The sequence below is a fragment of the Athene noctua genome, chromosome 26, assembly GCF_965140245.1.
Source record: "Athene noctua chromosome 26, bAthNoc1.hap1.1, whole genome shotgun sequence".
Taxonomy (NCBI): domain Eukaryota; kingdom Metazoa; phylum Chordata; class Aves; order Strigiformes; family Strigidae; genus Athene; species Athene noctua.
This window is the reverse complement of record NC_134062.1, coordinates 8,237,696-8,261,579: the sequence shown is the minus strand read 5'-3', so window position 1 is coordinate 8,261,579 and position 23,884 is coordinate 8,237,696.

The window sequence follows — 23,884 nt, the reverse complement described above, 5'->3', positions numbered from 1 at the left end:
CAGACCCTGGTGATGGAGTTGCACTCTGGAGGATGTAGGGAAGGAAGTGTCTGCCATTTCCCTGGAATAATCCCAGACACTTATTGTTCCCACAGCCAAATGTTGTGTGGCACTTGCTTTAGGATCTAATGTTCCACAATAAGAAACCACTCTTCTGCTGCCAGGAGCAAGAGACTCACAATTCTGCATGCCGAGGGTGGCATTTCAGCTTTGCTTCCTTTGTTACAACGCTTTCTCTACCTTCAAGGTTTGGTAGTTTTTTTTCTTTTTTCTGAGATTGTGGCCCATGTCCCCTGCAGGACACAACCCATCTCAATGAGCATAGATTAATGTCATTTGAAACAGATCCTAACCTCCTGCTCACAGCAGAACTGGTTTCTAACAGGCGTAGTGTGTTCACAGATGGTAAAGAAAGGTAGGGGACATTTTCCTGTTTCCAGTTTGGTTCATTAATTTCACCATATTGATGCAAGGAGCTTGGACATGCTGGAAGGCAGGACTTTGGATTCAGGAGACATGTTTGGGCCATTGGATTAATCCTTTACTGGTATGAAGACAAAGACTTGTGAAAAAAATCATACCATAAAATCAAAAAAACCACCTCATCTTGTTTGCTAGTTAACTTGTAGCGTGGAAAAAGTACTTATTTTCAAATGTAAATAATCTGTATAGTGGTAGTTTGTTCTTGTGTCAAAGGGAAGAAACAGTTGTCTGGTTTATATTGACCTGGTTCATGTGCCTTTATCATGGTGCCTGTTATATAGAAGCTCTCTCAGCTCTGTGGTGCTAGGCTTCTCTTCTCTTTTCAATTAAAGAATCCTTTTTCTCTCAAATCATATTCGGTGCTTGAAATCCTTGTAGTTTTCTTTTTATTTTTTCCCTCAGGATGATGCCATGGAGTTAATTTGTTATACATTACCTTATGAACTAGAGTATTTTGGGTTCTCTTGTAGACTGGATCTAGACGTGTAGCCTGGAACCCCGAGTTCCTTCTTTCCCCCTGTTGCACTTGCCGGAAGTTGTTGCTGGGAAGTTGAAGTTGTGTTCCTCATCCTCAGCCGTAAAGCATTCCTTATTCACAGGTCACACCTGGAAACAGAAACATGACAGATTTCTCCCCCACCAGTGCTGTCCATTCCTGTCCTGGACCAATTGTATAGAAATGAGAAAATGGTTCAGTTTCTGTGTCTGCTCATCTCTTGATCTCTTCACCCTCTTCTCTCTTTCTCTCGGTCACTCTCTCAAAAAAAAAAAGATCGACTTTGATTACGGCCAGTGGCATTGCGCAAAATACCTCTGGCCAATATTTTCAAACGGCACCTTGAATGTGATGAGACCTTTAATACCGAGATAGGCTTCATTCTTTGTTGGCGGCGCAGAGAGGGCTGTGAAAGGCAGGAGGAGAGCGGGACAGGTCGCTGTGGGCAGAGCCCCGCAGTTCTCTGGGCTTCCCCTGCCGGGGGTTGACAGAACAGTGGTGGCTCCTGAGCTCTAGGAGATGTCTGGAATGGATTTCTGAAACCACACTGCCTTTACTGGGCTTTGGGTTAAGAGGCAGTTTGTACGTGAACAGCAGACAGCTGTTACAAAAATATTTGGCAACCACTGTGGTAAAGGTGTTCTCTAAGTGTCATCTGCTGAAGCATTTGATACAAATATTTACAGCATCCCCAGTACCTAGAGCCTTTGTCTCTCATGTGCTTGATTTTAACAGCAGTCCTTGTGTGCTACCAGAGGAAAAGCAGACAAGAAATGATTGAGTCAGGGGAAAGTTATTAAAAGCTTCTGCGTCATTTAGAAATCTAAGGCAAAGGTGGCTTAAGCCATTGAAAAGTAAGGCTTTGACTAGGCAGTTAGGGAAAAAAGAAAAGCTCAGGCCTGTCTCGAATGTTTCTATACGTGATAAATAAAGAACAAGATATTCACCTTGTGAGGTGCGTTCCTTGTTCTCCTCAAGATTCAGTGAATGACAAAGACTGGAAGTTCCTGGAAATAGGTGCCATTCTTCTGTATTTGAGGCCCTGCTGCCCAGGTGAACTGAGCTGAAAATACGCACCCTGGCGCTATGTGGGTACCTGCCCAGGTGTTATCAAGTTCCACTTGAAGAACCTATTTTTTCCTGAGATTTCCCTCTCTCTCTTCCTCACCCAGTGCTCTTGAAGAAGGGCACGTGTTTCCCCTTGCTCTGCCTTAAGCCTTAGCAGCCCCTGAAACCATTTTGCCAAAGTTCAGTTCAGTGAGATGAAGCTTCAGGCAAAGCCCTGGTTGGGTTCTGTGTCTAAGCCAGAGAACTTGGCTTTAAACCAGCTGGCAGGCTGCAGGGGAAGGGCAATAATGCGTGGCCTTGCCCATCGCCGGGGGATAAGTGGCCTTAACAGCCGTAATGCCTGGGCAATGGCAGCTCATCTGCCTGCCCTGGGGTCTCTTTTCAGCACTGGCTGACAGAGCTAGAGATCTTTGCAGGGATCTTCCCAGCTGCCATCCATGAGTGTGAACACGCTGGGACCACCACCAACTTTCACATCCCGACGCAGTGAGGCCGCTGTGAATCCTGATGAAGGGTAGGGAGTGGAGGAGGGAGCCTGTGGAGAACAACAGCACAGCCACCCAGAGAAGTGCTGGAGCTTTTGCTTTCAGGCATTACAGGAGGAAAGTTCACTTCCTTAGGTTGCATTAATTTTCTCTTACTCAGCCATGTACAACGGAATGCCATATGGATGGTCCCCGTGTCCCACACTGTTCCCACATCCCCGTATCCTCCACGCTCCCTGTGCCCCACGCTGTCCCCCTGCCCCCCAGGTGATGACCTTCAGCCCCAGCCCGGTGCCCATGGCCACCTCCCCTGGCACCACCACTGTCCCTAGTGTCCAGCGTGTGGTCAAACTGGTGTCAGCGGTGCCCACGTTCCCCAGTGCCACCGTCACTGTCAGCATCTATAAGTACATTGTGGTGTCCCTGCTCCCCACCAGTAACACCAAGGGACCCCCATGACTGCCCCCGCCCCAGTACCCAAACTGTGCCCCTCTGCCACCACCTCCCCCACTGACCCCCAAGATCAGAGCCCAGGACAGTCCACAACCACCCCCCTCCCCCACTGGGAAAGCCAACAGGACTCCTGGGTGGTGGGACAGTGCCCCCGGTCTGCCCGGTGACTCCAATGGGACACCTCTGCTGGGGACAGGGGGTCACCTGGGGGTCCACAGCTGTCCCTGTGTCCCCCCTGCAGTGTTCGCAAGTGTCCCAGGAACTCTCTATGGGGATGTGGGTGGCCTGGGGATCCACCAGTGTCCTCATGTACCCTCCTGCAGTGTCCCCATGTGGGTACCCATGTGTTCCTGGGACCCCTCTGTGGGGATGGGGGTGGCCAGGGGATATCCCTCAGTGTCCCTGTGGGTCCCACAGTGTCCCCACATGTGTCTCTCAGTGTCCCCCAGCGTCCCAGGACCCCTCTGTGGTGACACAGAGGGTGTCCTGGGTGTCCCCAGAGTGTCCCTGGATGCCCACAGTGTCCCCATGTCCCCACTTGAATATCCCCAGTGTCCCCCAGGCCGGTGACACTTTCCCGTAGACATGAGCAGTTAGGAGCTACAGAGGCTTCAAAGAGATCCTGGTTCTAACCTGTGTGGATGGTATTAATGCATTTAGAACACCCTTTTCAGCCCAGGTTGAGGGAAAATCCTTGAATGCCATAGAAATCTGAATCATGTCATTTATTTCCTGTAAAGGGGTTTCAGCACGTGCCGGATTTGTTTGTTCAGGTAAACCCGTCAGGTTCAGACCTGGAAGGATGACCCAGAGCAATCAGGATCCTACAGGCCTGTAGCGGGAATGAGAATTGTATCATCATCTTTAGTTTGGTTATGGCTTCCTGCAGAACACCCAGTTAATCTGTCTGCGAATAGCCATGTAACGTCGGAGTCTTCAGGGCCTGATAAACTCCATCCAGGAACAAATCTACAGCGTGATGGCCTGTTAGAATAGGTTTTATGTAAGGGTTTCTGGAGACTCTGCCATCCACGTTCAGAGGGGGTGGTACGTAGTACAGCCTGGGGGGGGGACGGGAAGGACACGGGGCTGTGACAGGCCTGGGGGGTGACAGGACGTCAGGCGGTGATGGGCCCAGGGCTGTTGGGAGAGCCAGCACAGGCCCAGGGGCTGGTGGGAGTTGATGCTGGGTGGGGAAGGCCCGGACAGCGACAGGAGGGACACCACAGGCACAGGGGGTGGCAGGAAGGACACTGGGCTGTGACAGGCCTGGGGGGTGACAGGGCCTTTTGTCAAAAGGCTGTGGGGCCGGTGAGGCGCAGGGGTGGGTGCGGCGTGCTGTAACACCTGCACAGGGGCACACTGGTGGCCGCCCGTGCAGTTGGTGGCCAGGCAGCCCCTCAGCAGAGCGCTGAGGCGGGGGCGCCCGAGTCGCCACAGCGAGCGGTGGGGCCTCGCAGCGCTGCCTGCCCGAGAGGGAGCGGAGGCCGAGCCAGGGCCGCGGGGCCTCTCCCCATCGTCCATCCACTTGCCTGGGCTGCGAGGAGGAGGCGATGGGCGCTGCCACCACAGCCCAGCCCGATCGCTGAGGGCTGATCTGACTGTGCCAACACATTGAATGTGGAAACTCCCAGTGCGGGTGGGGTGAGCAGCCAACTTTATTGGGCTGGCGATAGGGGCCAGCACTTGGGGCTGATGCATGACCAGTCAGAAGCGTTCTCCAGGCTGGCTGTATGGTTTTTGCGCCCGACGCGCTAGTCTTGACTGGTGTCGGAGCCTGTGTGGCCCAAGGGTGCCGGAGCATCTGCTGCTCTGGAGCACCGAAGTACCACGAGACAGCCCTGATGCTGCATGTCTGGTGGAGCTGGAGCTGTTCCTCTTGGGTGCCAGGGTGCGAAGGAGTAGCCCCAAAATCATCTGCCAGGCGTTGCCAGGGCTGCTGGGCTCATCACTTGAAACTGGCACACGGCAGGTCCCCACACATCTTCCTCTGGGCCGGCTGTATGGTTTTTGCGCCTGACGCTCTAATCGTGCGCGATGTCGCACCCGTTCTGGCCCAGGGTGGCTGCAGTAAGTGCTGCGTCTAGGCACTTGGGAGCTGCAGGGTGACCCCAGTGCCACCACCTCCCTGGTGGCACTGGAGCTGGCAAGCTCTGAATTTTCACCGGAGGCTGTGAGGGGAAGCAAGAAGGTCAGCGTCATGGGCAATCAGCCCTGGGGCATGAGAGGCCGTCGTGGTGTCCCCGGCACTCCCGGCGCCAAGCCCAGCCTAAGCCCCTGCTATCAGGCTTAGCCTGGACACTGGCCCCAGCCCAGAGGGGCACCCACACAGGTGCTTTGCCTCTTACCGGTGCCCAGGCCAGCACAGCGGTCGCACTCCCAGGTGGTTTCTTTGCTCCTCAAGTCAGGGCATCGTCGGTGGGTGCCTTGTGCCACACAGGAGCTGCACAGCAGCAGTTGCCAGGGCCTGGAGAAGGCAATGGGTTGCTGGTTGTTAGGACAAATTGCCTCAAGCAAGGGATTTCCTGGCAGAGCCCTTGTTCTTAGTCCTTCCTCCCCGAGCCCATGGGGAGACAGAGATCCCACGCACGCAGAGCTCTAGGTTGGTGCTTTGGCGACCTACCCCTCTTCCTCGGCCTGCTCCCTGCCTCCCGGGAACACTCACCTGCTGGCATTGTAGGAGCTGTGGCTCTGATACACCTTTCCAAAGGCGTGGTCACTCTCCCATGATGGTTCTCTTCTGGAGAAGGAAGGGGAAAGTGTTGAGTCCTGCAGCAGGCGCACCCTCCCCAATAAGGACTGAAACTTCTCAACCTCTAAAAGGGAAGAATTAAAACTAGAAGCCACACTTTGGGGTCGAGCTGTGTGGTGACTGTGGCCATGTACACATTTCTGTTGGTGACAGCTGTCACATACACACGGCAGTTGAAAGGCCAGGCTATTTGGCCAACGAAATACCTCCGTCAAGAGAAGTTTCTGCACCACTGACCGTGTATGAGCACAGGGCAGATTTGACCTGGGTGTAAATGGATCCCTGTTGGAGGGCAAATTGAGGCAGCCCTCCTGGGAGCAGCAGGTCTGCGACAGGGGACTCTCCCCTTGGGTTGGGATGCCACCCAAGGGAACTCCTTGAGGTTGAAGCCCTCGTCTTTCACGTGAGTGATACGTGCATTTTGGGCCACCATTTCTAAAGCTAAAGAATTCTTAAGTCAGCTGTGCAGTATTAAGTCCCCTGTACATCATTGAACCTGTGGTTTAATAATGTCAGAGTTGTAAACAACTTTGAGGAGCAACTTCTGTGGAGTTTAACAGGTGTTTGATTGTGTGAGCCTCCACGACAAGCCCCTGCTGCCCCCGAATCAGGCAGATCCTAGCTGTCCCTGCTTTTCTGACCCCACCCTGTTTCCAGCTCCCCCATGAATCTGTGGACCAGAGTCAAGGGACAGCAGAAGATCAGGTCTGATGGAGCAGTCCCTGGCTTGACACTGTGCTTGTGCCTGACGTTTTGTGAGTTGGGAAGAGAAAAAACCAACCTCGTGGAGATTCGAATCCCCATGGTGAGCATTTCCCTCACAAACTGGTCTTTGTTTCGGCAATGCAAGCAGCAGAAGCTGGTGCCAGCGTGGAGAGCCTGTGTCTGCATGCAGTGCCGGTGGAACCAGGTGTGTCGGCACGCTGGGCACACCATGGTGCGGTAGGACATTTTGTCTTCCACGGGATCCAGGCAGATGATGCAGGTGGTGTTCTGCTCTGGAGTGGCCTGCACCGCTTGCTCTGGGCGGTGCTCCCGGCAGAAGGACCTGGAGGGAAGATGAGAGGGATGGTGAGAAGTGCTGAGTCCTTCCCTGGCAATGACAGGGAGGGCAGAGGAGCTGTGAAGGAGCCCCAAACCCTGTCGCGCCGTGGCTGTGGCTTCTGGGAAGTTTCCCTGTGAATTCCTCACTTGCGTGTCCACTCTGGCAGCCCTTACCTGTACATCCCGAAGAACTGGGTGACACATTCACCCTCTGAGGCGCAGGGGAGATGGAAGCTGCGGTTGCAGCCACGCTCAGAGCAGGTGATGGCAGCACCCATCTCACTGCAGACGAAGCAGCGCTGGAAAGAGAACAGAAACAGAAACCCCTCTCAGCAGCAGGCCTGGGGCTTGCATGCTGTTCCCACACCTCTGTGGAGCTGCTGGGAGAAGGGGCTTGTTCCAGAGGTGGTGGAAGGGCTGGGATTCCGTTCTTGGGCTCCAGGAGGAGCTCCCCCCAGCTTCTCCTGGTGCAAACCTCCCTGCTACTGCCAGGTGCTCACCTTCTGGGACAGCCTCTGGATGGCACGTCTGGTGTCCTCGGTGAGAAACCAGTTCATTTTCTCTTGCAGAGTAAACTCGTTGCAAAGGAACTGCAAAGCAGAGACGGCCGTGAGCTTGTTAGATCAGAAGGAAAGGGACCATCCCTGGCAGAAAGCTGGAGGGAACTCACCAGGCAATAGTTGTGGGTACAGAGTCCTTTCTTCACTCTCTTGGACCCGCAGATATCGGGGTCAGCCTCTGCCCGGTGACACAGCATGCAGGCTGGAGCAGAGAGAGAAAATGGTGCTGGGAATGAGCACCTCTGTGTGGGGCTGGGGGACACTTAGAGAAGGGACACAAGGAGGAGAAGGGAGCATGGCAGGCAGGGGCGTCCCAGCGGGTGCCCACAGCCCAGCCTGGGCCCCGCTTGCTGAGGAGAGGAGGGACCCTGGGGTGGTTGGGGAGCTTCTGCCTTCGTCTGCCGTCGCTCTTGGCCCCACGCTGAACACCCCGCCAGCCCTGCCACCAGCCATGGGGAGCTGTGGGGAGGGACACTTTGCTCTCACCTTTCTTCCTCAAGTCTGGGTCCTGCTGCTTCATTGCAAACATGTTGATGGCGAGCCTCTGTCCAGCAGTGCTGGGGTTTCTCCTGCAACCCTGAGGGAGCAGCAGGACACAGTGAGCTCCCAGCACCAGAGCCCTGAGGCGTGAGACTCCCCTTCTCCCTCGGCAGCCCCAGCGAGCCCCTGCCTCCCCTGCCCTCTCCTCACCTCACAAGGTCACACTGACTGGAGCCCAGCGGCTGGAGCCCAGCAGCCTTTTACCCAAGCTTTGTGACGTCATCACCCATGATGTGCCCCCAGTACCGGCAGGTCATGGGGTGACTATTACCCGTACCTGCTGGCAAAGGTCACCCCAACCTGGCTGGACACGAGGCGCTTCTACCTCCTCTCCAGGGGACCCTGCTTGAGCAGAAGCTGGGTCTAGATGGTCTCCAGAGGTGACGTTCAACGTCAGCCTGTCTGGGATTCTGGGAAAGGTGGCCTTGCCTGTGTCGAGAGCGGCTTTGTGGATTGCAGGAGAGCTTAAAATGGCGAGCACAGGAATGGCAACGGGGCCAACTGCACGGGGATGTGGAGAGCACCAAGCGCAGAGACTTGGATGTGCCAGGCAAGGGAGCAGGGCTCCCTTGGAGAGTTTGGGCTTTGGGGACATTGCAAACGTGGGACAGGGGTGGCACCAAGCCTAGAGGTGGGGACAGCGCTGAGCGTGTGTACTGGTTTTCTATGGGTCGTGGTTTGAACAAATCTGGCGGCCAAACGCCACACAGCTGCTCGCTCTTCCTCCCCTGCCTGGGGGGACAGGGGTGGAAACTGGAGGGGCGAAGGGAGACTCGTAGCTTAAGAGGAAACCAGTTTAACAGCTGAAATAATCTAACCCAACACTAACAATAATAGAAAGTACCAATGGGTAATGCACAATGTGATTGCTCACCATCTGCCAACCGCTACCCAGCCCGCTCCCCGCTAGCGATCCCGGAGAAGCCAAGATCCCAAAAGGGAGATGAGGTTGGCCTCTTCCCTCTTCATGTGACTCATGACGTTGATGAAGACCACTAGAGGCTGGGTCTTGGCATCGGTGTTGGCATCCGGCAGGGTGTCCATGACATAAGGCAGCAGCACCAGCATTTTTCTGGCCTGTACAAAACACACAGCTGCCTTTTTGTGAAGCAGTGAAAGACCACCGCAGGCCCCGGCCCCCAGTGTGGCTCCCCTTGCCAACCCCCCGCTCGCTGTTTCAGGTGTTTTCAAGAGCGTGGCGAGGGCCGTGAGCACCACTGAGATCATTACCAGGCTGGGATGCCTCAGGTACCTCTGGTCTTTGAAAAGGGCAGCAAACTCCTCCGTGTCAACGTCAGCACGGAGCAGAAGCTAAAATGGAGCTGTCACTGAGAGACCAGCAGAGGTGCAGGTCTCCCTCCCCCACACCAGCATGGTGCATGGCAAGTGTCTTCTTTTACCTTGAAGCCACCTCACAAGTCCCCACGTCTCCACCCCGGGAGCAGCAACTGCCTTGACTCTGGTTTCTGCCCCTTCCCAGGGTCTCCAGGCTGCAGAGCTGGGCAGGGTCATGCAGGCAGGGGGGGAAGGCAGAGTGCTGCTTGTGCCAGGGTCAGATGAGCATGGGGTGTCTCCAAGTATATGGCATGGGGGTCTGGCTGGCGCTAAGCAGCTGGAGGAGGAGGAGGAAGGCAGAGCACTGGGGCTGATCATGGGTCACTCACAGCCAGTGGGTCCCCCTTGGGAGGACTGGAGTCCTCCTCCACTGGGAGGAGTGGAGCCTGTGGCAGGGACCCACGCTGGAGCAGTTTGTGCAGGGCCGTCTGCATGGGGAGGGACCCCACGCTGGAGCAGAAAAGTGTGAGGAGTCCTCCCCTGAGGAGGAAGGAGCAGCAGAAACAAGGGGTGATGGAACTGACCACAACCCCCATCCCCTGCCCCCCCAACCCACGCCACTGGGGGGGAGGCAGAAGAGAAACCAGGATCAAAGCTGAGCCCCGGAAGAAGGGACGGGTGGGGGAAAGGTGGTTTTAAGACATGGTTGCATTTCTCACTGCCCCACTCTGTTTGATTGGTGAATTAGTGGTGGTGAAATTAAATTGATGTTCTTCTTCTTCCCCAATCGAGTCCGTCTTTTGCCCGTGACCATAACTGGTGGGCCATTCCTCCCTGTCCTTGTCTCAGATCCCAAGGCTTTTGTTTTAGCTTCTTCTCCCCCTCCCTGAGGGGGAAAGAGAGAGCGAGCGGCTGCATGGTTCTCAGTTGCCCTCTGGGCCCATAGCAGGACAGGTGTGTAGGTACTTCTCTGTGGAATGGCTGAAAAACAATGGACATATTATGAGCAATCCAGACCGAGTGGCCTCACTAACAACAGGCTGTGGCTGTTGTGAAAAACATCTGCAAGGCCAAGGGATTGAGAAACTGTGTGCATAGCAAAGAGATAAGGAATCTGGACTGCTAAAACCCAAGATTTTTGCCTAGCAGGAGAGCAGTGCATGGACACCACACTGGGACCAATCATAGAGGGCAAAAGTGCAGGTGGACAGGTAGGTTTATCCTATTAGCAATCAAGTAGCTGCGCATGTGCTTTGTGTGAGTCTTTAAATTGCTGTGTATCCTTTAATATAGTGGCATTAATTTGATCACGTTGGTCATATAAGTTCTGTCCGGGACTTCCACATCAGCAAGTGGCGCCCGAACAGGGACTGAGACCCTCTCTTTGGTGCTCTCCTGAGCAAGATCAGACGGCCCCGAGGGGCGGAAGTCCACTGGAGCAGGCACTGCCCTGATGCCTTGGAAAACGGGCACACGCAGTTGTCGGGAATCTCGCCCTGATCAGGCGAGCAGCTGCGGAGGAGATGGGGTTCACGCCATGCAGAGAAGAAGCGGCAGTGGTTAAACTCCTCCAACATATACTCTCTAAGAGAGGGTTATCTTATGATGAGGGAAGCCTGAGGAAGTTGCTACCATGGGCTGGGCAGCACGGATTAATCCCCACAGCAAGCACAGCCTTTGAAATAGTTACTTGGGAAAAGATCATCACCACACTGTGGGACGATATTAATTCAGGTTCCAAAGCCAGTGGGAAATTCTCCACCGTGTGGCGATTGATCCTAGAAACTCTGAAGGAGATGGAAGCAGAACGGCAGACCATCACCTCTGCTTTTGCTGCCTTGTCAGTAGAGGCAGAAGGCGCTGGCGCTAAGGATTCCACTACTGCTGTGGCGTTCGCAGGGTCCCTGTTCCCCAAGGCAGCTCATAAAAGGAGGGGTGGGGGTGCCTCACGCACAGCGCCAAGGAATACTTCACGCACAGCACCTGTGCAGCAGGAAATTCAAGAGCAGAAATCAACAGATTCCCTGGCCCCTCTTTAGTCTCCCCTTTCAAGCTCAAGGGAACAATCCCCGGAGCACCCCTCCCTGCCCCGCTCCCGCCGCCTCCTGCCCAAGCCTGCACGCACCGCCGCTGCCTCCTCAGCAGAGGAAGGTGCCCACCCACTCCTGCCCCCGTCCTCACCTCTGTCACCCCGATCGGTGCGTGAACAATATCATTACGGCTTACAAGATCAGCAGTTTCGAGATCTAACGAGAAAACTAGTAGAGGAACTTGAAATGCGAATGAAGGAATCGGCTCAGCCTATTCCTATGGCACCACTGCCACCCCCTCTTGCTATTAACTCTTTTTTTCACCACAGTGCAGGGGGGGTGGTCAGCGGGAAACAGTGGCAATCGGGCCGCTGCCATCGTCGGCTCTAAGGGTAGCAGGGGCACTGGGAGGCGCGGGGGGCGATGGTAATCTAGCACATTGATGGCGGGGAGTTATTCGGGATGCAATGATTGAGGGGCAGTTTAACCAGCTTGGACCAATGGTGTTTCCGGTAATAGTAACCCCACACGGCAATGAATGAGAGGCCTTAGACTGGAAAATTATTAAGGAGGCAAAATTAGCAGTAACACAATGTGTCTTAAAATCATCATATACTAATTCAATAATCCAGCATATTTTTACAGCATATTTATTAACTCCCCATGACGTGTGCATGATTATACAAACTGTCGACAGATACAGCCCGGGTATCAAGAATAACACCAATATGGTTTGCCAGCTTGATCCAATTTTATTAAGCACAGAGCATCTTATATACTATTAGGGCGTGATCGCATACAGCTAAACAAGCTGTGATTGGTTCTAAGCTACTGTCCACACAATATAACTCATATTTCGTTGGTACAATGCGAGAAGCACACGCAAGAAGCACAAGTCTATGGACCTCCTACTCAATGTTTCAACTTCACTCCATATCTCTAGTTAAGGAATTTGCTAAACAATAGCTCTCTATGCAGTGGCAGCCAGAGAGGAACATTGAACAGTGAGTTCTTTACACAGGGGCAGCTAGCAGAGAGTTACTCATGTCGGTATCAAGGACCAGGTGGCCGTTATCTTCCAAAAACTTCTCCACAACAAACCTTACTAACAGCTTCCCAACAGTTGCAATTTTTTCATCGTTGGCAAATGGCCTGCGAGGCTGCAGCAGCCATACCCCAGCAGCAAGGAGATCCTCTATATGGAATGAAAGCTCAAATGCTGGTGGGTGCAGGTCCTTTTGCCAACCCGGACTGGCAAGTGGGATTTCAACCAGCAGTGTTACATTTAACCCGAGATTTAGCCCTAAAAACGGTTTTAGCCGTACATGATGAAAAATCAGTGCCAGCATTTACAGGAATAAGACAGGGACCCATGGAGCCCGATTCAAAATTTATTGATAGATTACATGCCTCTACTAATAGTAATCCTTACTGAAATGATTAAATGAAAGTTAAACATTGATATGCTTGCTTATGAGAATACTAATGAGAAAACTAAGAAAGCTTTAAGTCTCTTACTGCGAGGATCCACCTCTGGCCAGCTGTTGGAGGCGGCTGAGCGAATGCTTGACCAGGAAAAAGCTGCCTTTATGGCTGCTGCAGTAGGAGCTGCAGTGACACCAATTGTGCAAGGGAAAAACAGAGAAGGGAAGTGAGATAGAAAGTGTTTTAATTGTGGAAAATTGGGCCATTTAAAATCAAAATGTCAGAAAAAATGGTGTCAGCACTATCAAATAGATAACCACCACGCTTGTGAGTGTCAAAAGAAGAGAAACAGGACGTGGAGCGCGCCCCACTCTCATGTGACGACACAAGTCCAGAAGTCGGAAGTGGAGGGGTGGACCTGGCAACAGCAGTAGCCATTACCCTTACAGATACGGCGGTACAACTGGTTGAATCAAATCTCGTGGGACCTCTGGGACATGGTTTAAGTGCCTTATTAATTGGACGTTCTTCGGCATCTGGGAAAGGTATTTTTGTTGTCCCAAGACTTACTGATGCTGATTTTGAGGGAATAATTAAAATAATGGTATATACACTTACTCCCCCCTTGACTATCATGGAGGGATCGAAAATTGCTCAGCTAATCCCGTTTGAATCAAAAGTACCCAATGCAGAACAAAGGAGGAGGGGAGAAAAAGGTTTTGGGTCCACGGGACAACCAGATATTTTGTTAGCCATGGACATCAGTTGGGGAAAACCAGAGGAGCAGATGGAGATGAGACACCTTAGTGGACAAATGAGAAAATTACAGATAATCATAGATACTGGAGCAGATGTAATGATTGTACCCTTTCATAAGTGGCCTAGACAGTGGCCCTTAGTGCCAGCAACTATAGGAATACTAGGAGTTGGAGGGACTCAAGTCACACCCATCAGTAGAAATGTAATAACGTTTATGTTTTCTGATGGCAAGGTAGTAACCACATGTCCCTATGTGGTACACTTACCTGTGGCACTGGTAGGGTGAGATCTGCTCAGTCAGGTGGGAGCTCGATTGATTACTTCGCCTTTTTAGGCGCTGCCACGGTAGAGCAGCCAATCCTAAAGTTAACTTGGAGGACTGATGATCCCATATGGATTGACCAGTGGCTGCTGAAACTGGATCAACTGCAAATTATTAATGATTTGGTACAGGAGCAGCTAGATGCCGGACATATCGTGCCTTCAACTAGCCCATGGAACACTCCGATTTTTACAATTCAGAAAAAATCTGGAAAGTGGCATCTGTTACATGATTTATGAGCAATTAATGCCGTTATGTGTGATATGGGCACCTTACAACCCAGCTTACCTTCCGGTAATGTTGCCAGAAGGTTGGGACCTGGTTGTTATCAATTTAAAAGACTGTTTCTTTACAATCCCCTTACATCCAGAGGATGCTGAAAAGTTTGCCTTTACGGTACCATCAGTAAATAAGGCTGAACCAGCAAAAAGGTATCACTGGGTGGTGTTACCACAAGGCATGAAAAATTCACCCACAATGTGTCAGTCATTTGTTGCGTGGGCTTTAGAACCCATCTGGAAACAGTATCCTCATTTACTTATTTATCACTATATGGATGATATCCTGGTAACAGGAAAGCAGCTGGACTATGAAGAGAATCTTGGATCAGCTACAATACATTCTCAGAGAGAGGGGATTGGACATAGTGCCAGTGAAAATTCAGAAAGAGGGACCATGGCTGTATCTGGGCTGGATTATTACAAATTGAATGATTCATCCTCAAAAGATCAAAATTAACACAACAATAGAAACATTATCTGATGTGCAGAAATTAATGGGGGATATCCAGTGGGTTCGTAATATTTGTGGAATTACGAACGATGATCTGAAGCCATTGATTCCACTCCTGGGAACTTCTGTACTAGCTCAGGAGCGCCGTCAACTGGATGAGGATCAACAACAAGCATTAGAAGTAATCACCAATAAAATAATGACAACTTATATCCACAGGCGACTGGATGATAAAGCTTTCTCTTATGTTAGTCAACTCTGGGGGTGAACATGAACACCCATTAGGGCTTATTGTTCAGTTGAGTGAAACAACACCAAATTTACGGATTTTAGAATGTATTTTTCTCCCCTCCCAGCCCAGAAAAACAGTTGTTACATGCCCTGAATTATTTTCACAGCTTATCATAAAAGGAAGGCAACTAATTTTAGACATCTCAGGCATCGAACCAGCAGTCTTCTATGTACCTGTATCTCAATTATATTTAGATTGGTTACTAATCGCTTCAACAGCCTTTCATATAGCAATTGCTGATTTTTTAGGTGCTATCACTAATAGTTACCCTTCAGACAAGCTCTTGTCATTATTATCATCCCATCAGGAGTTTGAACATACACCTGTACGATTGGAGGTACCGGTAAAGGGGATAACTGTCTTCACTGATGCTGGACGCAAATCTCGGAAGAGCTGCAGTCACTTGGAAAGAAGAGGACACCTGGGAACATAAACTACTGCCTGGGGTGCCTGGAGACGCCTCAGCCCGTACTGCTTGCCCTTAGTGGGCCCTTCCTCATGCCGCCACGGGCCCTAACCCAGCATGTAAGCCTCGACACCATCTGCCATTGCAGACGCCATGACAGAGCAGGTGTCACCTGGCCCAGCCATGCCGTATATCCACTACAAGTTCTCCTCTAAGGTGCGCTGTGATACGGTCACCTTCGATGGCCTCCACATCTCCCTCTGTGACCTCAAGTGTCAGATTATGGGCTGCAAGAATCTGAAGGCGGCCAACTGAGATGTGCAGATCACCAACGCCCAGAACAAAGAAAGTGCATGGGGGTGGCACGCACAGGGCCTTTGGGACTGCTCAGCTGGCGGGGGCCACGGCCTGCAGGAGCCACGCGCTGCTCTTTGTGGCTCATCCTAGTGTAGCGTGAGTCAGTCTGGGGCCCATCCCACTGGCGTGCAGCGGGACTGGGAGGGTGAGCGGCACCAGCAATTAAGTGGGGTGGGAAGTGACGGTGTGATTTGGCCGTGATCGGCAGCTGTGACTTATTGGGGGCATCACAGAGCTGTTCTTTTGTAGTTGCTGTTCTGAGAACTACCTTCCGATCTGTCTGTTAGACGTGGAGCTAGGCATAGAAGAGTATGTGGTTGATGTGTGACACATAGGGCTTATGAAAGTTTTGGTTTCCTGGAATTTTCTAGGTAAAATGGTAAGGAAATATGGGAGGATATCTTATAATAACAAACTTGCCAGATTTCTCTGAAATCTGATGGAGAATCTTCAAGTGATGGAAATAGAACAAATGGCTAGAAGAAAAAAAGTATGTTTGGTAACAATTTCGTCTTCAACTTGTTTTACTCCACTGCGTGTGAAAACTGGTTTTGTGGCTCTTGCAGAAACTGCTCACTAGCAGCATTTTGGATTAAGAGTGTCTCTGTGAATTAGAATCTATGCAGACCCTTTAAAGTCATCTTGCACGAGTGTTCTCCGTATCTAAATTAGACTTTGGAATTGGTTGTTAATATAACTTCTGCACAAAAGACACTGTCATTCAGATGCTGTTGAGCATCATTTCATCATTCACTTCTAACTTTTTTTTTTTTCCTGGTATTACATGTTAACCTTGTCAGGGCAGTACTGAAGTTTTATGGCAGAACATTTTTGGTGATTATGCGTAACAAATGTTGTTACAGAAGTCATAAATTCTTTTAAATCTAATAAATGGTGCTTGATTTAATGATAATGGTTTTGTATTACTTAGTATGATATTACAGTTTAGCAATGTGTCATCTTGATAAATTTGAACGTGATTAAAGAATTTGGGATGTGACTTTCCAGAAATCAAAATAAGTGTAAATTGTAAACTTTACATTTGTTTTTATATTTTCCTATGCTGCTGTGACACTCTTGTGACAGTCTTTTCTTTAAAATGTGTACTAGTGGCTTTTTTACTCTTGCTATTTCATGTATTAAAACTTAAACAGAATAATATGTTCACTGCAGTAACTGTAACTTCAGCGCTAGCCTTTAAAGTGGTTGGACGTAAAGCTCACTGTTTACCTCCAGATATTTGAGTTATTTACAGGAGAATATCTGTGAAGACAATTAACAGCACAATGTTAGGGTGTGACATGTGTAGGTAGAGATGCATTTCAGAAGTCTTGAATTTTTCTAGTAGTATTGAATACATTTGCCAGAGCTTTTGAAAATTGTTTAATTAGCTTTAAGGGCTTTGCTGCAGAAGGGTCTCTGAATTTTGCCTTCAGTTGCTAATGTATTATACTTTCAGCTTCACAAATATTAGCAAGCTGAGTGGCCAGCTGGTTGACATCACTCCTGTAATAGCTGGGTCTGTGTAAATCAGAGCCTTAAAACCAGGTGCTTCATGGTAATAAACTGCGATGGAGCCTGATTAGTATCACCAGAAGAAAAAATGTTTTGAAATAGGCCCAGCACATGGATTGTGTTCTAGTATGTGAGGAACAGAAAGCAAAGTTTTAGAAGACAAATTTATGCTCATAAACTTGTTACCCCATAAAGTGTTTCTCTAATGGACATAATACCAGTTTTATACAGGGTGTTGCTTTGATTTCATACGTAATCAGAATCCAGTGAAGCAAAGGCATCTGCTTCACTGTGTTTTTTTAAATGTGGTGTTGCCCAAAGGTGAACTTAAAGAAGGAATACCTTTCATACTTTAAAGAGTATCACTCTTGTTTAGCAGTGACAAGATTCTCCTCTAGGTAGGTTGTGTTGCACTTTGACCTTTGTAAAATGAGTATAAAATTTTAAATTTGGTATATTAGTGTCACAGATGCTTATTGGAGCTTTCGCAAGGGTGTTTTCCATGTGTAAATGCAAAAAATCCCCCAGTGGTTTTCAGAGCAGAGCTAGGGAATACATTTTGGTGTAATATATGTGTATGCCAAATTTTTGCTTTATAGGCAAAACCATGAATTTCAGTTTCTATTAATGAGATGTATATGCTTAAACTCACCTTCAGAAAGCAAAGAGAAAAACTAAGCCAGGATATTCTGCCTAAATGGGATGTTTGGAATTCTTACATATGGACATAAAGTATTGCGGTTTTATACCTTTGTCAGTGCAGGAGTCCTGACTACTCATGTTGCAATGATCTTGGAAAGAACAAAGTGAACCTTGAGTGAGCGTGGCCTACTTGTTCAGATTTTTCAGAGTACTCAACTTTTTACAGCTCAGTAACTGTTACTTTTCATAATGGAAATCTGGCAATAGAAGCAATGCTAATATGAGCTAAAAGTAAACAGGATTTTACATATCAGTGGAAAAAAAATATAGGATGGATTCTTCAAATACTGGGAAAGCAAAATGGCTGGTTGGGACCTATTTTAAAAAGGGGGAGGGGAAGTGTGTGTATCCTCTTCCATGCTTACTATAGAGGCATGTTCTCTAAAGGCAGAATTCCCTTCAAAAAGCCTGTACCCAAGAATGATGCATTTAAACTTGCCTCCTTTTAATTGGATCTGAATTTCTTGAGCTGTCTCTTATAACAGATGTTCTCACAATCTTGTGGAAGAACTGCAAACTCCAGAACTCAAGTTTCTGGAGAACTCTTTCTTGCCATGTAACATCTGGACTCAGAACATTTGGAGAATTTGCTGTTCTGCTTATCAGGCAAAATACAAAAAAAAAATAGAAAACCAAAAATGGGAGTCTGATCCAGTCTTAGATGAATAGTTTTAAGGAAGAATAGTGCTCTTTAAGACTGTCTCTTGAACTCAGAACTTGCCTGAAGTCAGTGTTGCAGCATGCACTTGACAGTTTTAGTAATGTCACGGTGTGACGTCTTCAAAACAGGCTCATGCTAACTCTGAGTGACATCATTTGGCCTCACAGCTGATGTCTGTCTGTCTGTCTACTGGAATGTCTTCAACAGTCTGAAAATGTAGCCTTTTAGAGAAAACATTTAAGCAACTTTTAAACCTTGCCCTTGCCTGTGCCTTTGTGTTGCAGTGCTAGTGTAGGGGAATTACTCTGATTACACCTCGAAGTGCAATGAATTCTTGGGCTGCCATGCCCAAGCTGAGTGGAGCTTCCAGAGAGGGGATGGAGTTCCCTGTTCCCCTGGCTGAGTTCACAAAACGTGACATTATGGTGGAGCTCATGCACTGCCTTTCTGGGAGTCGGCTGCTTTGACTCTGTCACCAGGGGTTGGGACCTCTCTGGGCTGTGCTGTCAGCTCAGGTCGGTCCCTGGGCCCGGTGCTCAGGCCAGGCTCAGTTGGTTCATTACCACATTGTCTCCAGCATTGCTTTTGCTTTCTCAGTCACACGCTGAAGTGACAAGCAGGGCCATTCAGGCATCGGCTGGTCTGTATAATCCGATTAATGATTGAAAGTATGTTAGATTTCATGGAATCATCCTTTCAAAGCCATAGTAGGTGCTCTTTTGGAGCACAGCACTGTATGATAGTAACGCAAATGAACTGTTTAGCCTACTGAACTAGCTAATGCAAGAAATGATGATACACCAGGTGAAGATGAGATTGTTGGTACCTATTCTGGTGGGAGCTGAAAATCCAGAAACAGTAGCCCGGTCTATTAATCAGGATGTGTTGAGGCAGTGCTTTCAGTGCCAGCTGCATAGATGACTTGTTTGTCTCCCAAGTGTGCAAGTGCTGTTAATTAGAACGGAGATAAAAAAATCACATTTTTAAGTGCGAGGGAGAAATGTGTTCTTGGGAGTTCCCCTGTTCTCTATCTGGCATGTTAGCAGTCATTTTCATCTCTTACTCTGCAAATCCTTTCCCCAGCAGCGTAACAGCTGGTTAGCCAGGCACCTGAGCCTAATAAAGGCTTTTCATTGTTGTTTCACACACAGGCTTGCCTTCTGATGACTTCTGTTCTGATGAGCTTCTGTACTTTATCTGGGTGAAAATACTTCTCTAGGTAGTGCTCAGAGGGATCCTTTGGCCATGCTGTCAGACTCAAAATGGTGGATTAAAGCAGACCATAAAATAAAGTAGGAACTTTTTTCTGTAACTTGTTTATAGCATACATATGACATGAATTATCAAAACTAGCAGATTTTCAGAATTATAGATGAACTTAAAAATGGGGTTTTAAAATTGTTCTTTAAATGAGAAGCAGTATAAACTTCAGAGCATAACCTGAGCTGTTTGTACTTTTTTGCAGAAAGAAGGTTGTGGACACTAACACACTGTTGGTTTTCTAAGTCAGTATGGGGCAGCAGTCAAGCAGCCATTGTTTAACTTTCTGCCTCCATTTATTCCTTGAAATACTTCTTTCCTTTGACTCTTTCAAGCATACTGTTTGTTGTAGAATAGATAGTGTAATAAAACCTATATGATATTTGTTATTCAAATCTCAAGTTATGGTTAAATATATTATTCAGTAAATCAAAAAGAAATTGTGTTAATATCAGATTGTATTGTAACTGAACTTTGTTGTGGTCAGACAGTGTTACGGTTCTAAATGTTTTTGCACTTTACATGTAACCTAAGGTTTAAAAGAAATAAGAAATAAGGCATTATGTATATAGTTGTTATGGTTAAAATCAGTTGTTAAAAGGGAGCTGAAATGGCCGCCATCTTCAGGGCAGATGCTGTTATGTCCAGACCTGTCTGGACCATGGATACCAGCACCCCTGTGCTGAGCCATCCCCTCCTCCCCACGGTGGAAAGCTGGTGAACATTCCCTGGCGAAGAAAAGCCCGCGAGGAGTTGTTTAGGACTTGCAGACCCCTCCGGGAGCACCCCCACCCTCATGAATATTCATGAAGGCTGCACTTTAAAGGGACTCCGGTCCGGGATGTAAGGTGTGTGTCTTGGTGGAGCAGAGACTCCCCGGCACACCCGGCGCTGTTTTGCTCACTTTTGCTCGCTAATAAATTTTATTGACCACTAAAACAAATTTGAAGGTGGTTATTTCACTTTAAATTGCGATTAATCCGTAACAGATAACAAGTTTTAAACTGCTCTCTCTCTTCTGCTCTTGACTTCAGTATAACATCCAAATCTTTCTTTGTTTTTGCACGCTTTCTGAGTTAATCAAATCCTTGTTTTGAATCACAGGTCAGATTGGCAAAAGCCCAGTAGCCACTTACTGGCCATCACTGGCAGCAAAATGAGTTTTGTGCTAAAAAGGAATAGGAATCAACAATGTTGTTACCTCCAGCCTTGTTGAATGTTTCTGTTAGAGCTCTGCTTGGACAACTGTGAAAAGTAGCCTGTTGAGTGTGATGTGACTGCTCACTCTGCAGATGCGGATTCGTGGCGAGGCAGAGTGACACTGCTTCCCAGGTCCTGGTAGCTGCCAAGGCTGGGAGATGCCAGTTTAGTCTGATAGCTGTTAGACTAGCTGCCGCTCGCATCATCTCCCAGTTGCTTGTATGGGCCTCAGTGCTGCTTGAGCTCCTCCGCCATCAGAGTGTCCCAGTGCAGGCCTCTCTTGATGGGTGGCTGTATAAGGCTTAGATTTTCCTTTTGAGAAGAGCTCTGGGCATTGTTTTCAGAATATGACTTCTGTAAAAGCTTTTGTTTTCATCATTAGTAGTACTTTTTCCTGCAGTTCAAAACTACTCTGAAGTCCATAGGAAGCTTCCTGTTCAGTACCCTAAGGGGGAAGATCAGGAATTAGTTTCAGCTAAATGATTTCTCAGTTTTCTAAAGAAGCATTCTGTCACTTGGAAATAGAAGCATAATTTTAATTTAATTATTGCAATAATGTCTTCTGGTAGGTGCATTTTGGTCTAAGAGAGGTTCCTGCCTGTAGGAATAATATACTGATAAATGGAGCATAAATTGTGAAATGCTCCTATTTTGTGTGAGATCACTGAGCAAAGCCACCCTGACAGAGCTTGACTAGATACACAGCATCTTTCATTTTCAGACCATCATTCTGATGCAGTCTGCAAAGGTAAGGGCTTTTAGTGTTTAAAACTGTAGCACATTACAGGGAATGGCTGCTGATAGTGCTTTAAAATACTTAGTCATACCTAGGTTGTGTAAGTACAATATAAAAAATATATTCTCACGGAGAGATCTTGGCATTTTAGTTTCCTCAGTCAAAGTCTCAGGTAGTTGGGTTTTCGGTTTGGGCCTTATGTAAAAGGTCAGAAGGCTTTCCTCCTCTTCAGAAGACTAATTAACCTGGTGTAAGCAAAGCATGGAGAGCTTCAGGCACACACTGTTTTTGAAAGGCTTTTCAAGACTGTCTTCATGCGTAATTTTGTTTGAGTTGAAATAATTCATGTCCCTTTGGTTAATTCAAACTAGATTATTATCTTGAGAGGGAAAATACCACTTTAGTTTGAGCCAATTCTGCCCTACCTGTGAAAGCAAGCTCAAAAATCCTCCCAGATTGCTGTGATTCAAAATGTAGCACTGCCAGTTTCATTTCCATTTAAGTGTACAGCACTGAGCAGCTGACAGTGTGGCTGTCAATGGATGAAGCTCCAAGAAATAGAGATGGTGGCTCTCCTGTCAGTCTCGAGTGCTCTCAGCATAGGTGAATTGTTTTTACTTAACAGCTGTGAAAGCTACTGTGCAGAGTTTTCATGCATTAGCTGAGTGCCTGCTTTGTTGCAGAGCAAGCTGGTCAGACTTTAGAATCTGGTCTATGCAGGTGGGACTTCGCTGTTGTTTGTTTCTCTCCAAAGATCTCTTGGGTGTGCAGCCTAACAGGAGCAAAAGCAACATAAACTAGGTCAGGAAAGAACTTCATGCATTAGCAGACTCTTCTTTCATGACCTTTGAGACCATTTTGCATTCAAACTACCAAAAAAAATGCTTGTGTTTGATTCTTAAACCTGAAGATTTCTTGAAAGGTACTGTTAGTGTGTTGAGACAATACAAACACAACGTTACATATAAAATTTTGCTTTTATGTCTGTGAGGGGGTTCTCTGAAGTACTATGCAATTACATATTAATATACATTCTTACGAATTGACTGATGTTTTCTTCTGTACTGGTGTTGTTTTCAGAATACACAGATGATAATTCCCCAGTTCCTAAGAACTTGTCAGTAATTGTTAGAAGAATCCCTGCTGGAGGAGTTAAAGCTACCAGCAAAACATGTGTTATGTAAGTACCCATGAAGCATTATATTCTTTGTGAGGGCTTTCAGTGTGTTAGCTTTTTTAATGGATATTAGTTTACAGAGGCATTCGCAGTGTATCTTTCTTGTTAAAACTGCATGGGGTAGATTTTAATAGCCCTGCTGGGACATGGCATTCAAACTCCCACAGTGGTGACTTTTAAGATGATTCTATTGGTTTTGTTCTTGGGGCTGATTTTTCTGAGAGCCAAGGTCCTGTTTCCTCTATGTGGAGAATTTCCTTATTATATGTGTTTGGTTTTATTGCTTTTATAGTAGGGACAGATACACATTGTAGTGTAAATATATAATTTGTTCCTATCTCAGAAGAGTTTGATTCCTAGAAGAAGCTAGTATCAGTTATAAAATATCAGCAGAATGACTTGCGGAATACATTACAGCCCAGTTATGTCACTTTTTGGTTACAATAAAAAGTTTTCAGTGAACTCTCCAATGTGATGAGATTTCCAGTGATAGCTGGACATTAGCAGAGAAAAGACTAGTGATAGAAAAAAGCTACCAGTAAAAGCTTGCTGATAGTTAATGTGTATGAAAAGTAACATATCAGTGGGTTTAATTTTGAAAAGACAGGTAGGACTTTAAATCTTTGGAACTGATGCAATGTGAGGAGGTACTGATATAGTATACTTCATATTTACTAAATGTCATGGTCAGTGATTATGCTAGTAGCTATACCTACTGCACACCTGGGGATAATTGTAAAATTGGTCAGGTGAGACACTGAAACTTACAAAGAATAGGCTTTGTTCTCCATACCCTGAAAAATAACTAGAACATCCTGGGCCATAAAGACATTGTATAGAATTGTGCTGAGAATTAGTTATTTGACAACCTGACAAAGTGATCAATCAGTTAACCTGGCAATGAAACCAGCTTTTGGGTATCCTGAAAGTGAACTGTCTTCATTATAATGCTAAAAATCACACCCACCAGTCGAAAACACCCCTGCCCAGGTTAAGACCCTTCCCCTGAGCATGCGTAGAAGTAGAAGCATTATGTGAGCCCTATTATAATTGTATGGTAATCACCAACCAATTAGTATTGAATAGGCATATTATGGAAAAGTACTAACTTGTGATGTTTGTGTATAAAAGGAGCATGAAAACCTGCTGGTGGC